Source organism: Lepisosteus platostomus, chromosome 10 (assembly GCF_059453375.1).
Source record: "Lepisosteus platostomus isolate fLepPlt1 chromosome 10, fLepPlt1.hap1, whole genome shotgun sequence".
In the NCBI taxonomy this organism is placed as follows: domain Eukaryota; kingdom Metazoa; phylum Chordata; class Actinopteri; order Semionotiformes; family Lepisosteidae; genus Lepisosteus; species Lepisosteus platostomus.
This window is the reverse complement of record NC_142620.1, coordinates 49,971,019-49,986,844: the sequence shown is the minus strand read 5'-3', so window position 1 is coordinate 49,986,844 and position 15,826 is coordinate 49,971,019. Positions and strand designations below refer to the sequence as shown.

At 39.9% G+C, this 15,826-nt stretch overlaps 1 protein-coding gene across 7 annotated transcripts in view; it reads right to left on the bottom strand.

The window, feature by feature from the left end:
- nlgn3a (neuroligin 3a) overlaps positions 1–15,826 on the bottom strand; it is a 138,840-nt gene that overhangs the window by 91,809 nt on the left and 31,205 nt on the right. The gene's annotated exons all lie outside the window — the stretch shown is intronic.

Below are 15,826 nucleotides of genomic sequence, written 5' to 3'. Positions count from 1 at the left end.
AAAATGAGAAAACAGGAAGATAACAAAGAGCTTCAGGTTTTGTGGGATGAAAATTGAAAGAAAGAGGAGGTGATTCAACCTTTGCTTTTATCCGTTCTTGGAAAGAGAAAACACTTTAAAATGGAAAGAGCATTTATTCTACACAAAGGAGGCAAAACCGTTGTACTGTAGTGCTGCACAACAAAATCTTCAAGACAAATCTTCTCACTTGACGTGACTCCTGTTATACGCGCAACTACAATATTCTGGAGACGCCCGAGTCTATGCAATTTCTAATCTGTGCTGCTATGGGCCCTGACCTTTTTAGAAATCCAAATCATGGCCGCTCAGAGGTGTTTCAAAAGAAAAGGCATCAGGGTTGAGCTGCGGATATTACATTCTGAAAGTACTCGTAAAAATGTGAAGTGATTTACAATGTATCAACACCTTCCCGAGTCCCTTTTGCAGCGCCTCTGAAAGCCATAACGACACTCCTTGGGGTGCGGTTATCACACTGCAACACAATCCGCCTCCTGCTCTTGATCGCTGAAATGCTCGCCAGGAGATTCCTTTACCTTGAAAGCGAACTCGAAACTCGCCATAAATATGCACTTATCGTTTTAAAACAAATAACGCTTGTGATCGGGATCACCCTCAGACAGCCGAGCAAGGCAGCGCTCGTGGAGGGAGGGCCCTGCGGTCCGAACAGATGGAGGCTCTGCCTCCGCGGTGTCACACACGATCCGAACGCAGGCGGAGAGCGACAGAGAAGTAAGCGCGGTCGCGAACGAAACTGACGCCCCCCACCGTGGGAGCTCCCCGCGTGAACGATACTAGAGAGCAGCGAAGTGGGGGGGGGGGATGCATCTGTGGCCGAAGCGACGAAGCTCTGATGTCACCACATTCGTTTCAGCCGTAAAGAGGGGGCACCTTAACGTGAGCTACCGCTGCTTATTTTTATTCAGTTTTCCTCCAACCCTCCGTCCCATAGGCGGTACAGTACAAAGCAATGTGAGCAATTAAAACCTTTCATTTGTTTCTTCATTAGAACCTTCATATCTCCTTGCCCTCTGAGAAGGGAAGGTCACCTCGCAGGATGAGCCCCGTTTGCATGACTGAACAATGTAAGACGTCCTTGCAGTAGTGAAGTTATATGCACACGCATATCCCATTGATCTGTTCCTACTTGTGGCCATGCAGCCCCATGGAAGACACAGTGCTGATTCGAAACAGGGTTTCCAGTGGTCAATGTAAGGCATCTGGGCGTGATTTTCTCCTTCTGATTCTATTAATTGAGCTCGCTTAGGCCCCATTTATCATCATTCTGCCGAGCTCAGACGGCCACGATAGAGTGAGCATCATAATAACAACTATGAATTATAAACAGATCAATCAATAAAAAAGACCTTTCAATCACCCTTTTTAAAAGAAATGCTTTGAATGTAAAATAAATAATTTCTGATGTGTGAAGTCCTTAGGAAAATGAAAACTAGGCAAAGGAATCTGCTCAGTGTGTCCAATTAAACACACAATGGAAGGCTTAATACTGCTTCTTTTATTCTGACTGAACTGGCCTACTGATGAGTCTAACCTTATTATACATCGCCCACAGGGACTATAATAAGTGCAAGACACAAAAATGTATAAGCATACACATACAGCATATAGACGTGTACACGCTTTTAAAGTACTGATAGAGTAAACCTGTTCGTTCTACTTTCATTTACAGGTGATAGATACTTGTGGCCACTCTAACAAAAGGCATTTTTGCAAACATTCCTTTATTGTGATGCTGTGATCGTGACAAGTGCTGAACAAACTCTTGTGAAGTCACAGTGCCAACTGAGAAGACAGGCATTGCCACGTTATTTCAAATAATTACAGTTTTGTCAGTTTCACTGACACCGTGTTGAAAGAAAGATGCTTGCTTATGAGTTTGTAATCTCGGTGAGAAATGCTGTAGGATACTTGGAGAATCTTGTCTCATCATTAGTAAAACAAAAAACCTTTTGACATTCATATTCTGCTGGGCTTTTTTAGTATTCCACACAGCTGGTGGTTTGTATACTCAAAGTCTGATCTGATTAGGACCAGCCGTTTTTTCTGCTTAACCTTTCAAAACAGCTTTTGGTGTTTAATCATTAACTGTCATTATTAAATGCAAATGCATAATGCTGGGAGGATTAGACTAATAGATATGCCCACCCACATTCAAACTGATTGATCCCTCTAAAACATTTGACCCATTGTTTGAAACACTGATGTATCTATCTCAGCTATCATAATTGAGGCACTTGTTACTCCCAGCTGTGGGTGAACCTGGATTATGCACGTCCCATCTGGACACAAGAGCTTAAGCAATGCCTTCTGTGAACACTGCAAGCACAGTTGCTCAATGTGGTTAAGTGTGCATCCAAAGTAAAAGATAAAAATATCTCCTGAGATTCTTCCACAAAGACAGTGAGGACAAGACATTAATGAACGATTTTCATTCTTCAACTTTCTTTGGAAGTTGTCTGTCAGTGGAAGGGATTGGGGAAATTCAGCACGATAGCTACAGTAAAGCAATGAATCAGAGCTCTGATAAAATAGGATGTAAACTATTTCTTAACCAAATGTCCAATGATTGTATTGTTATGGGAAACCTTTTCAGCATTCAGTTATGTGTGGACCTGTGATCTCCCTAACAACTTGTCACAGAAAGAGAATATATTTCAGAATTTCATAATCTAATCTTTAAGTCTTCACCTAGTGCTGCTGGTTTCAAGGTCTCTTTAATTTTTTAAAATTTATCGGAGGTCCAAGAGGGATAAATATTAAATTACTGGAGCCCGGGCGAAAGGTTCCGAGTCAGTAGTCAGTCCTGCAATCAGAAGCTGAATCTAGTGCACAGATAGGAGTCTTTCACATTCAGGACACAAGCCCCCAACCAGGAAAATGAATTCTTACATTGGCATCGCTTCTCTTCTGAGAATAAAAGAGAGCCAAGCCTGTTGCCGAATCTCATTAAAAGAGAGGGAGGAAAAAAAGATAGTATCAGAAATATTGTTGACTGAATTTTAAAGCTTTTATCTTACAGCAATGCAGTATTTATTTGTATTTATTTTTCAAGATAACTCAATGGAGCAAGCATAATAGATTGCTTTCTTTCCTGAACTTAAATGGAATAAAATGAGAGGGATTTAAAAACAAAACATAAATGGAGCCTCTAGTGGGTGATGGGGGGGGGGGTGTTGTGTGGGGGAGGGACAACAAATTAAAACCCAACAGATACAAGACAAACAAGATTCTCAAGTATTCTTTAAATGTCACTACACGTTTTCTTGAAAAGCTTTCTCTTCAAGTTTAATTCAGAGGAATGTTTCATTATACATACTGTAGGTTTCTAAGCTCGAAATGCAATCTAGACAAATCAAATGGACTAAACTCAATAGCTCCCTAACACAGAGCGAATACTAGGCTGTGTAGTTTACATGCTCCTTCAATAAGATGTGTTACTGTGGTAAAAAAATGCTTTCTACATTCAACTTTAGAATGATCAGAACTTCCACTTTTATTAGCTCTCCAAATAAACAACACTTCCAGTGTTCAGCGGTCTGGGCCATTTCATGGTTATGAAGGCATAGATAGGCTAAAAGCCAACAACAGGTGTTCGGTATTTAAAGCATGTTATGCAATTCAGAATAAATTAGCAGACAGACATGTGGAGTTTAAAATAATACGAAATATGTTGCTTTTCTGTGTCGTCGGTTCAATCTGTGCAAAAAACGGCACTCCATAAAACCTGTCATGGAACCAGTGGTACTGGAGTCTAATTTTGCATTTTATATAAAACACTTTATGTAGCTTATGTAGCAAGTAACAAGCAAATGAGGACAACGGACCAAATGCCCTATCACGTATAATTTATTTATATAATTTATTTTGTTTAAAATCATAAACAGAGAAGGATGTTAATTACTGTCTAGCTATCATGATCATGTAAGATTTAAATGAAAGCTTTAATACTTTTTAATTAATACTTTCCTTAGGTAGAAGCTCTCCTCATGCCCTCAAGTTCCCTTAGCATCTGCAAACCTTTACATAAATGCAAAACTAGTCATTTATTTCTATCTAATTCAAGAAGGTACCAACCGAAGAGACTCAAATCCACCTCCCAGACACTTTTTTTTAATAAGTCTGTTGTTCTTTCAAAAAGTGTTTTCCTTTCATTAGATACAGATCATTAAAAGCTTGCATTAAGACAGCAAAGTGAGTCCCAAGACGCATCACTCATGATTTCTGCCACGTCTGGGCACACAAAAAAGTGAATTTTTGATACACGCTCATGAGCAGAATACAGTTCTTCACACTTCAGAAGAGTAAAAAACATCTGAGGCCCAGAAAGCAAAAAACAGACAAAATCCTACCTACTGTACCTATTCTATGTTATAAACAGCACATGCTGTACAGTCTTGTCTAATATAATTCAAATCTAAAAGTTTGTGGTCAAATGTTATAACAAATTATTTTGATTGACCCAACCTATAATAATAATTGCTTACATTTATATAGCGCTTTTCTGGACACTCCACTCAAAGTGCTTTACAGGTAATGGGGACTCCCCTACACCACCACCAATGTGCAGTATTCACCTGGATGATGCAACAGCAGCCATAGTGCGCCAGAACGCTCACCACACATCAGCTATCAGTCGGGAGGAGGGCAGAGTAATGAGGCCAGTTCATAGAGGGGGATTATTAGGAGGCCATGATTGGTAAGGGCCAATGGGAAATTGGGCCAGGACACCAGGGTTACACCCCTACTCTTTTTGAGAAACGCCCTGGGATTTTTAATGACCACAGAGAGTCAGGACCTCGGTTTTACATCTCATCCGAAGGATGGCGCCTGTTTACAGTATAGTGTCCCCGTCACTATACTGGGGCATTAGGACCCACATGGACCGCAGGGTGAGCGCCCCCTGCTGGCCCCACTAACACCTCTTACAGCAGCAACCTTAGTTTTTCCCAGGAGGTCTCCCATCCAGGTACCGACCAGGCTCACACCTGCTTAGCTTCAGTGGGTTACCAGTTGTGAGTTGCAGAGTGATATGGCTCCTGGCCTATACTGTATATAAGTGAAAACGATGTGACACCACGAAAATCAGCAAATAAATAATATTATCTCATATGAACATTGAGAGTCTTAGTCATCCAACCATCCATTTTTTAACAACAATGTCCAATATAGCAGTGGTTCCAATTCTTTCAAACACAACACCCCCCTTTCAGTTAACACAAAACCATAGTCCCCACCCCACCCCCCTTGGTCTATGGGCTAATGATACATTGAAAGTAGTATGATCCAAATTCACATTTGAATTTGTGTTTACCTCAAACATTAGCAATGTGAGCTCTGATGCTGCATATTTGTCACAAGTTTTGAAATACTTGAAAGAGCGCATTTCAAGCCAGTTTCAACATCAGACCTTCTGTGGTAATTATTTTGATCATTGCAAGTGCAGAAAATCCAGCCTCTCACAAATACAGTAGGTGGATGCAAATGGGACAAGGATGCACAGAGCTTGCTTGCCTGTTTTTTGGTTGACAGGAAAGTATTTCGCTCACAATGTCTCTTGGCTAGTTAACTGGTGGAAGGGGTCTCAGGCAGCATGGATGAAGATTACATGCAAACAAATGGCAACCAAAATAAATACCGTCTTCATGAAAGGTTTAATTAATAGTTTTTATTATGACATTTCTGTGATTGGATCAGACTATGTCTATGAGATTTTTTGCTACCTAAAATTTTGTTTTGAAGAATTGGATTTGATAGTCAGTCACAAGTACGAGTTAGCGACTAAAATGCGGAATATCTAGATAAACTCAATTAGATATGGGCCCATGGGGGTATGTCCCACCCGTGGTTGAGAATCCCTGCAATACAGGGACTTGGTGGAGCTGGAGCCTATCATGGCAAGCAATGTTCCTAAGGTGAGATACCCCCTGGATGGGACACCAGTCCATCACAGGGCACACACAGACACACACACCAGGGCTAGGTTTCCCAAAGCCATTTAGCCTACCAGTGTGTTTTTGGAGGTAACCCATGTGTACACCAAACACAAGGAAAAACATACAAACTCCAACGCAACAATGCTGCCCTTTGTGCATCTTATGAAAAGACAGATGCACAACTGATTTGGGAAGAGAATGAACATGTTTGCCCACTGCGTGAAAAATTACTCCTGCAAACTTCACAAAAGGAAACATCAGATATCTTCAGATATTCCATTTTGCTAACCACCATCTATTTCTGTGTCCATCCTTCAATTATTTCAGTGTATACAGACAATATACAGTAGATATCACTTTTTATATGTGCATCTGTATCGTTGGTATTGGTCTCTAAGGAGAATTTTGAGATCCTGGTTTTTACATTGAGCGAATCACTTCACCGGCTCATTCCTCACACGTGTCTTGAGAAAGGACACTGAATATATTTTATCTTTTAATGACTTTGAATCTATCTTCTTGCAGTGCGGCTGAAAAAGCACTGTGAGTGCAGTTTAGTTCTGCTATTCACACTTAAAAATAGGATTCTGTTAATCCATTGTGCTGTTTTTGTACTCTCTTTTTTATTTAATTACACAAATGGGCTAGAGAACATTAGTGAACTTGCAGTAGAGATCCCGGAGGAATTTCCTCAGAGCTCCTGTCATTAGAGTTAACGCTGCCAAGTAAAATAGGATCAGGTCTTTTACATGCATTTTCACTGCTGAGGGGAGATGTTCTTTCACTAGAAAAGGCAAATAAAATTCAGCACTTTCCACTACTGTCATAAGCATGGCTACAAAGAGAGGAAGCAATCGGCCCATCGAGAGTCTTCGTTTTCTTAGCAGCTAATTTATCAGGATTTCTTTCAGCCATTTCCTGAGGCAAGACAGTTTTGGCTTCAAGAGCAGGGCTGGGTACCTTTTCCATACCCCCACAACTATTCCTGTAAAAAAGAACAGTAATGGAGTTTCTAATGAACGTTCGGCAGAGATGAGGGCTGCCAGACCAATCAAGCTCAGCTGCCACAGCCCAGAACTAATTCTGACGAAGTTTCTCAGATTCCCATACTGTATATATCACACGCCACCCTCTCCTCTTCCATGGTTGTCTTTCCATCCCTCCTCCACCACATCTCCGTTTTTGCAGCTACTGTACTTGAACCTCTTGGTCACCTGTTCCCCAGACATGGGAGTCCTGGCCTCCCCATCCTAAAGCCGGGAAGTTGGCCCTCAGGCAAGCAGGTTAGGAGAAATGATTCTACTTTCATACACAGACTTCGGCTGCTCTCATTCCTTGTGAATAAAATGATATCCTAACATTTTTCTTGCTTTTTTATGGCTTCTCCATATTGCTTGATAGATGAAAATGATGGCAACATAAACACCTAAGTCTTTTTCATAAGTTGCCTTTTTTAGATCAGCATTTCCTTTTTAATACCTGTAGTTTGTGCTTTTGGTACAGTACCTGCATGCAACACTACACAGTATGTGTCTACGTTGAATATCGACTGTGGGGTGTTCGCCCAGCCCTGAAAATGGTCCTTTTACAGTTTCTATTGTGTTGGCTAATCCTCCTAATGTGCTATCACTGGCAAACTGGACTGGTTTACTAACAACAGCAGGGTCTAGATTATTGATAGAAATGATTAAGAACAGTAGTCTCTGTACAGATACCTGTAGTAACCCAGTGGGTACATCACAATAATGTGAGCATTTCCATAATCTGTACCATCTGTTTCCTGCCCAATAACCTATTAATAATCCATGTACATGCCTAACCTTTAATGCATACTGACTGCAATTTGAGAAATAACCTTTAATGAGTAATTATATAAAAAATATTTCTTAAAATCTAATTACACCCTATTGCATGCTCAGTTGTATCTGTTTCTGCTGCAGTTTGTTCAAATCACTTTTCTAAATCCATGTTGACTGTTCCTTATAATCTTCTTGCCATGTAGGCAATGCTCTGGTTCAAATTAATTATTAACAATTAGCAATTAGTTAACATTTGATTGGTAAGTCTCATCTTGGGCTGAATCCAATCTTTGAACTGTTTATAAAAATGCACTTGAACACACATATGGGCCATGATCAGATAGCAGCCAGAGCAAACACTAACACTTACATCCCAGGAAAGTGACAAACTCACCACCTCTGTCCAGGTCCTTCTTGAGATTGACCTGATTTTCTCACAACACCAGTGTAAATACTTTGCATACAAACTGTCAGTTGTAAGATGAAACAATATAGGCAGCACTATGACTGTTAAAGCACTTACAGACGATGTAAACAAGGTTAAAGTAAGTGAGTGCGGTAGTTGAAATTAGCTTCAGATGTGAAAGAGAGTGTGTGTAACCGCGGGGCTATCTGACATTTCCAGTTATGTTCATGAAACAGTGCGCGAATAATTACTTTGCCGTACTGAATAATTCCTATTAGTCAAACCTGGATCAGCAGCTGCTGGAAATCCCCACCACTGGAGATCCATACTGTTCAAACGTTACAAATCCCCAAACCGTTACAGAAAACAACATCCTTCCTAAAACGTGCCATGCCTTTCATTCCAAAATCATACACCATGTAGATGTGATACTATATCCCCATTTCTCCAAACAATGGACCTAGAGACATAACCATTGCTGTACTGTAATGTACACTGCTGTCATTTCTCGTTAGTGCAGTTTGCTTTGTAAATTAAAGGCTCCACTTGCAGGTTAAGCAGCAGTGCAATGCTAATTAAATCATACAGTTGTCATGGGAATCTGACTACACACACTACAACAAAAGTAACACAAATCACTGCATTAAAACGCACTTTGCTTTCATTACTTCCTGGGTGTTGGAATGAAAAGGGTAACAAGCACAGGCCCTCTGAGACTATGAATGACCTGGACTGCTGTGTCCTCTCTCTCCCCCAGTAGAGGATGTGGAGGAGGCCTGGATGGACTTCTTATGTCATTACTCTACCCAAGCTGGAGGAACTATGACCCAGGAAGTTAGAGAAAGAAGTGCCAGGGGGTTATTTTATAAAGAGCTCAGTTTTTTTTCCAGAGAAAATGGGAGCATATTAAAAAAAAAGCTTTTTTTATATGTTAAAAGAAATGGAGCAAATTTCTGATTGACTTCTATAAATACTCAAAAAGTAGGTCAGGAGCTAATGGCACCCTCCCTCGCGTTCAATCTAAAACAATCAAGGGAGGATTCTGAGGCTCCATTCTCAAAGGAATAGAATTTTTCTGCAATCAAAAACTTTCCAATTTGTGCCTTTTGGAAAGCAGTGGGAATCCTTTTATAAGGATTCTCCTGGAAAGTGGGAGAAGAACTGACCGACCGGTTATTGGCCAACCAGGACCTTTACTTGAAACTTGAGCTCTCTAGTCCTGTCCTTACACCTACTGTGTGATACTACAGGTTGATAAAGCCACGATCTTTAAAAAAGATACAATATGTTCTGTGTTTTATTGCACTTTTTCCAGTCCTTTAGATCTGGAATGCACTGATACAGAAATGCACTGATACAGAAACACTAACACATGTCCATGTCCATGTCTGAAGTTTCCTTCTTTAAGTATTCTCTGAACTGCATTTTTATGGGAGCTGCATTGGTAAAGAAATTGCCTTTGGCATCGAGATTTCCTACTACTGCTACAACATACCCCAGTATCACACATGGCTGCCTGTTTAAGCTGTTGCTGGTCCAGGAACTGCTGAGATGGTACCAGTTCTCCCCACTGGTTGGCTGTCTGATTCAGCTTTGTTTCTCTCAAATTAACAAGGAAAGATTTGATATGTAAAATGAGAAGGTGCACAGAATTTAATCTAAGTTGCCTGTTTAACTGCAAAGAGGATAGAGGAGCTTACATGAACTAAATAAAAATTTCCAGGCAGCTCATCATCCTAATGCTTCTATTGATCCATTCTAGCGTGGGTCCCGCTAGACAATCCACAGAAGAATATTTAAAGCAGTTAATCGCTTAAGAAAACTCCAGGGACCATTTCAAAACCACAGGGGCAACTTTTGGATCTCTGCATAATCCTCCAGTATGTAAACACATTAAAGCATTACAAAAGGAATGCTCATTAAATAATCTCACTTTTTCTCGCACACCACTAACCATAAAGAAACTTCCTCATCTACAAGAAGCGTTTATTTTAGCATTGTATCACATGCGGCAAGCTTCCTGTATTTTCCCAATCTAATAATCTTTTCTTTTGAATTCTTCAAGTGGCACCAATTTATAACCTCACACTTCAAAAGAGCTTTTTTATCTAGTTCTGTAGAAACACATCACATGGTCTCCCCTTCAGCAATGCAGTGCATAATTGAAGTGTAAAATAAGCATTTACACTGGAGGGAGATATGCCAACATTTGAAATGATGTTTCTCATTTCTGACTGAATCAATTAATCAACCAATAGTTTTTTTTTTTTCTATAGAGCCCTGTTGAGAGATGGTTAGCAGCATCTCAAAGGGCTTGGCGTAGAATCTCGCTAACCCAGGGCACTGAAACACCCAGTTAAAACAACACAGAACATCCAATTATGAAGTTGCAAACAACAGAAATAAATAAAAACAACGTATTTGCAGGATGCAATTTAGAGTATTTTCAGTTTCTACTTACAATAAAATTGGATTTATATATTCCTAATCACAAATGTCAGATATAATAAGGGAAAAACGAAGACGAACATTTTCATTTAGGATTTAACAGGGTGAGGGCTTCTTTAACAGTTGTTGGCAGAGTGACTGAATATGGTTTAAGTATTAATTGAGCCTCATTTGATAGCATGCATACGCTACTATCATGCTGTGCCTAGTACAACATAATATGCATCAGTGCTAGATACAGACAGATATGTATAATTTAAAAAATCAAAACAAATGAATAAAAAAGCCCAGCAATTTACCATGGATTTTCTTTCACTCAAATGACACAGATTAAACCGCAGTAATGCAGTAAGTATACAGTAATTGCAAGAAAATTATTTATGCGTCAGTAGGAAAGGACTATAATTAGACCTCAGAGTAGCAGTTAGGATTAAAGCAGGGATTACAGAGGGACTCACAGGAAATTCACACCAGGAAATGGAGCAGAAAAGACACCAGTATAGACCATTTATTGATGGATAATAAGCATACTGCTGATGCTTTCTTATCCATCAGTAACATTCCAAAATGCTATCATCACCATCATCCCTGTAAATATCAGTTACAAACACCCATCACTCGTCAGGCATTCCTACACGGTCATTTACAGCTCCTCATGAAGTGTGATAAGAAGATTAACAAAGATGCAGAGGAGGTGGGAATGGAGCCTAGTGCAGGCCCACCATGCACACACATACAGTACACACACACACAATGTCTTCCACATCTATAGGGAAGCCATTTAAAGGTTCCTATAAATCAATTATTTAGCATAGAGCAGACTGGGATAGGTCCCCTAGGAAAAGCCATCTTAAAGCCCTGAGGAAGGAATGACAAATGTACAGTGTTCACGGATACGCAAAGTGACTGCCTAGGGACCGGGCCACCATCAGCACAGAGAGGGTCCAAAGACAATGTATTCATTATTGACATTTCTCTTACGATGCATTACACCTCCAGCACGCCCGAGGGACAAGTGGGTGTGTGGCTGGGGAGCGATGTGGATGGGGGTTAGGGGATCTATAAACCCAGCGTGGAATATTAATCAGTTTGTAAGCCTGCGGGATTTAAACAGGCTAAAACCGAGCCATGCTAATGAATTTGGTGACCATTTAAAGTGTCCGAATATTTCTTTTCCAAAACAGTGCACTCAGCAGCCAGTGAAGCAGACCTGTGTATTTTCTACATCTAAACTGGTCTACAAAGTCTGTTAATGTCATTTATATAATGCACAGTTTCCACAGATGGTACACTTGGTATTGGTACAGATGCTACACACTGATGGGCAGGAAGATACTGTAGATCAATACAGATGCGGAGATACTGTCAGCAGGTAGCTCTGCAGGCTGAAATACATGTTTCTATAGATAGTGCGTTAATGCCAATACTCACATAGGCTTTCTAGTCAAGCAAGGTGCTGAAGGCCCACAGCCCTGTAGGATCTTGTTCTGGCTAAACTGTAAGTTTTACACTTAAAACTTTAATTCACTTAATAGCAGCATTAATCGTAATGGTGTTTTACTGTCTTCAGCTCCTACACATGCTGGGCGTTGGCCTTCTGACTATTTTGTCACATAAAATCCCAAACATTTAAATAAAAAAAATGTCAGGACTAGGAGCACTAGTAGTAGAAGTGGATGCCTATTTTAAGGCTGTACAAAAACAAATCACAAAAGAGCAAGTGTATACAGTATATGCCAGCAGCATAATTACCCTGCAATTCACCACTGGCAACCCACTGAGACCTCTTACCCTGGAGGGTAAAGCTAAGGTTGCTGCTGGAAGAGCTGTTAGTGGGACCAGTAGGGGGTGCTCACCCAGCAGTCTGTGTTGGTCCTAATGCCCCAGTATAGTGACGGGGACACTATACTGTAAAAAAGGCGTTCACCTTTGGATGAGATGTAAAACCGAGGTCCTGACTCTCTGTGTCATTAGAAATCCCAGGGCATTTCTTGAGAAGAGTAGGGGTGTAACCTGGGTGTCCTGGTCAAACTTCTCACTGGCCTTTACCGATCATGGCCTCCTAATAATCCCCATTTCTGAACTGGCTTCATCACTCCCCACTGAGAGCTGGTGTGTGGTGAGCGTACTGGTGCACTATGACTATCGTAGCATCATCCAGGTGGAGCCACACACTGATGGTGGTGAAGGGGCGTCTCCACTACCTGTAAAGCTCTTTGAGTGGAGTGTCCAGAAAAGCACTATATAAGTGTAAGGAATATAATTGTACATATAATTGTATTCCCAGCTACCAAAAGCCATTTCCAGTGGAAAGGAGGGAAGGCTTCACACATTTCTACTATGGTGCATTTTGTGTAGTACAGTATGTGCTGTAAAAATACTGTATGTGCAAGTCTGCAGCTGCAACATTCAATGTCACAATAAACCCTGCCATTAGTGGATCATTAGTTAGTGTATATGATCTGAACTTACAAATCTCTCCAAGGGCTGACTGCATATAACTGTCATTTTTTATATATTTCATATCATATTTCATATTCTGAAGGCCTCTACATTAAAGTGACAAACACAGGCCTGATAACATGAAGGTAAAATCACCCACTGGGTTCAGCATAGTTCGAATGGCTTCATGATGAAAGGTCATTGTCTGTATATTCACCACCCACAGTCAACCATTAATAATAAAAATGGCCGTGCGGTCTGGGTGTAGCTCCTGAAACAGGCAGGACTGGATCCAGCCCTCACAAAATGTCAGGAAAAAACTGCCCCTTTGAAGAAATGATACCTTTGAGGATGAAACTCTGTCAGGTTTTCAAAGCAAAGAATTAATTTCAAAGGAGAAATGCAAATATTAATGCCTAACGATGCCTTTTTTCTTTTTGTAATTATATCATAATTATTATTCAATAAAACACATTTCCGTCTAATCTGTTTGGCAATTATCTTCCCCTGACTGACTCACAGCTCTCTAAAATATAGTATATATATATACAGTACACTGTAATCTAAGCATTAAACTTGAAGCTTCCCTCAGAAAGGTGATAGAACACCAAGTGACCTGTCACTCTCATGTCATACGGAATCTCAAGATTTCATTCCAAAGAAGAACAAAAGAAACGAAACTACATAGTGAACAACATTTCTGGCTGAGAAAGAAGTACTTGGAAACATCTCTGTAAATTGCCCTTTATTTATTATTCTCCCAGTCACAAGGCACAAGCTTGGCAGAGCAACTGCTTCTGAATGCACACCTGCTAATGAACAACTGCTGACCTACCCTCAAACCTCCGAGGTTTTAAAAAATATACAATTGTGCTATGCACACAAACATTTATTTAGCTTTCACTACGGGAAGACAAACGGTCTGACAATTGGCTTGGTTGTGAAATGACCTAAGACAGTCACGGTATGAGAACCGCACCAAATATGCAGATAAATATTTTAAACAATTAAAAGACGAGTACATACCAAAATCATGACCTAGATGTCAAGTGTAAAATAAAAAAGGCTATTAATTGCACAATGTCAAGGAGCATGCAGTTGCCCTAGTCATACTGCCTTATTTATGCTAACTGTATAATATCTTTAAATTGCTGACATCATATCAGTTCCATGCACGTTAGGCGGGGAAATGCACTTCAGTGCATAGCAGTGCAATTTCAGAATATCTTCCACTTGTATTGAAATGATATGATCAACCTGTCTGTTCAACAGTTCGGCAGCCTGCAGGAGATAGTGCATGGCTGCTGTTTCTCTGTTTTGTGTCCAATTACATTCCATTGAAGCGATGTCATGAAGCCACGATCCCATGCTACTAACTCAAAAGGTCCTGAAATAACTCCATACATAAAAATAATGAGGGTAATTAGTGTTATTGCTGTGCTGAACACTCTTTGTTTGATAAGACAAGTCACTGAATGCAAGCACAAGCTAATTAGCTCCCTTTGAAATGGAATTGTAGAATCTTATCTTTATTAGAAAACATTTCTACGAATACGTTTCTTAATTTTTGCACAGTAAAAGGGCCCTCTGTCTTTGATGATCTAACGTAAAAAGAAAATAAAGCAATTTGTTACACTTTAATGCAAATAGCACTTCATTTGAAAAGGTTCTCATAATAGACAAGCAATTAAAACATAATGGAATGTGGCTTCAGAAGAAATTTGCACCCAAGTGGTTAGTGCATACAACCAAGAGATACATTATAAAATACAGAGATTTAATCTTCTTTTTCTTGAGGGTACAAATACTTGAGAAGGACAATCTAAGGTCAGCACAAACAGCATATATATTCCAAACTATACACTCTCTCTGGATGAAACTAGATTTCACTTCAGAATTTCAAAAGCATAACTGACAACATTCAGCATTTTCAAACTCATTTCACTCTATTCAGAGTATATGGTACCTACTCAAAAGCTTCTGCTTCCAGATGGCTCATTTTGAGTGGTGTAATAAAACTGCATTTTGTGAATACAACCATATAGATTTGAGATGTCAGATGCTGAAATGGTACTGAAAACAGCCCTGCTGACAGTGTGAAGAAAATGGAGATATGCCATTTTCGGTGATGTGAATGTCATTCTATCATTCACTTTTATAAGTGTTTTAAGTTTGAGATCAAATACTTTTGAATGGACAGAGTGTAATGATTTGGGCATCATTCATGATGCAGATCACACCTGTAATGTCAGTGTTAATCTAGATATCCATTTATACTGCACTGGCCTATTCATTACGAAACCTCAAGGAATGGAACTTGCTCACCCAGTGAGGCTGGACAATAAATAAAATATAAAATAAATAAGACATGAATCCTGCCTTGGTTTGTCTAGAGTGCTATAAGGCTTTGAACTTCTCTTTTATACTGACATGTTCCTAGAAGCTCTTTCTTGATCTGAAGGAAGACAAGTATTGCAGGACTAAGAAATCTTAAGCATTTAATAATGCTTGCCTGTTATCTATTTTTCGAAAGCTGTGTTGTTACAGAGCAGGGTTATTGGACTGATATGATAAATCACTGCAGCTAAATTCTCACTTTCTTACATTTATCAAATGCTGTGGGTCTGCTGTTCGTGGTTCGGCCTATTTAAGTTTGAAGCTTTGCAAGTCCTTCTGTTTCCTTACCTCTCCTGAAAAGGTTAATCTCCAATTCAATTTGGATTATCACTTTGAAAATAATCCCTAATTCAAAGCAGAAA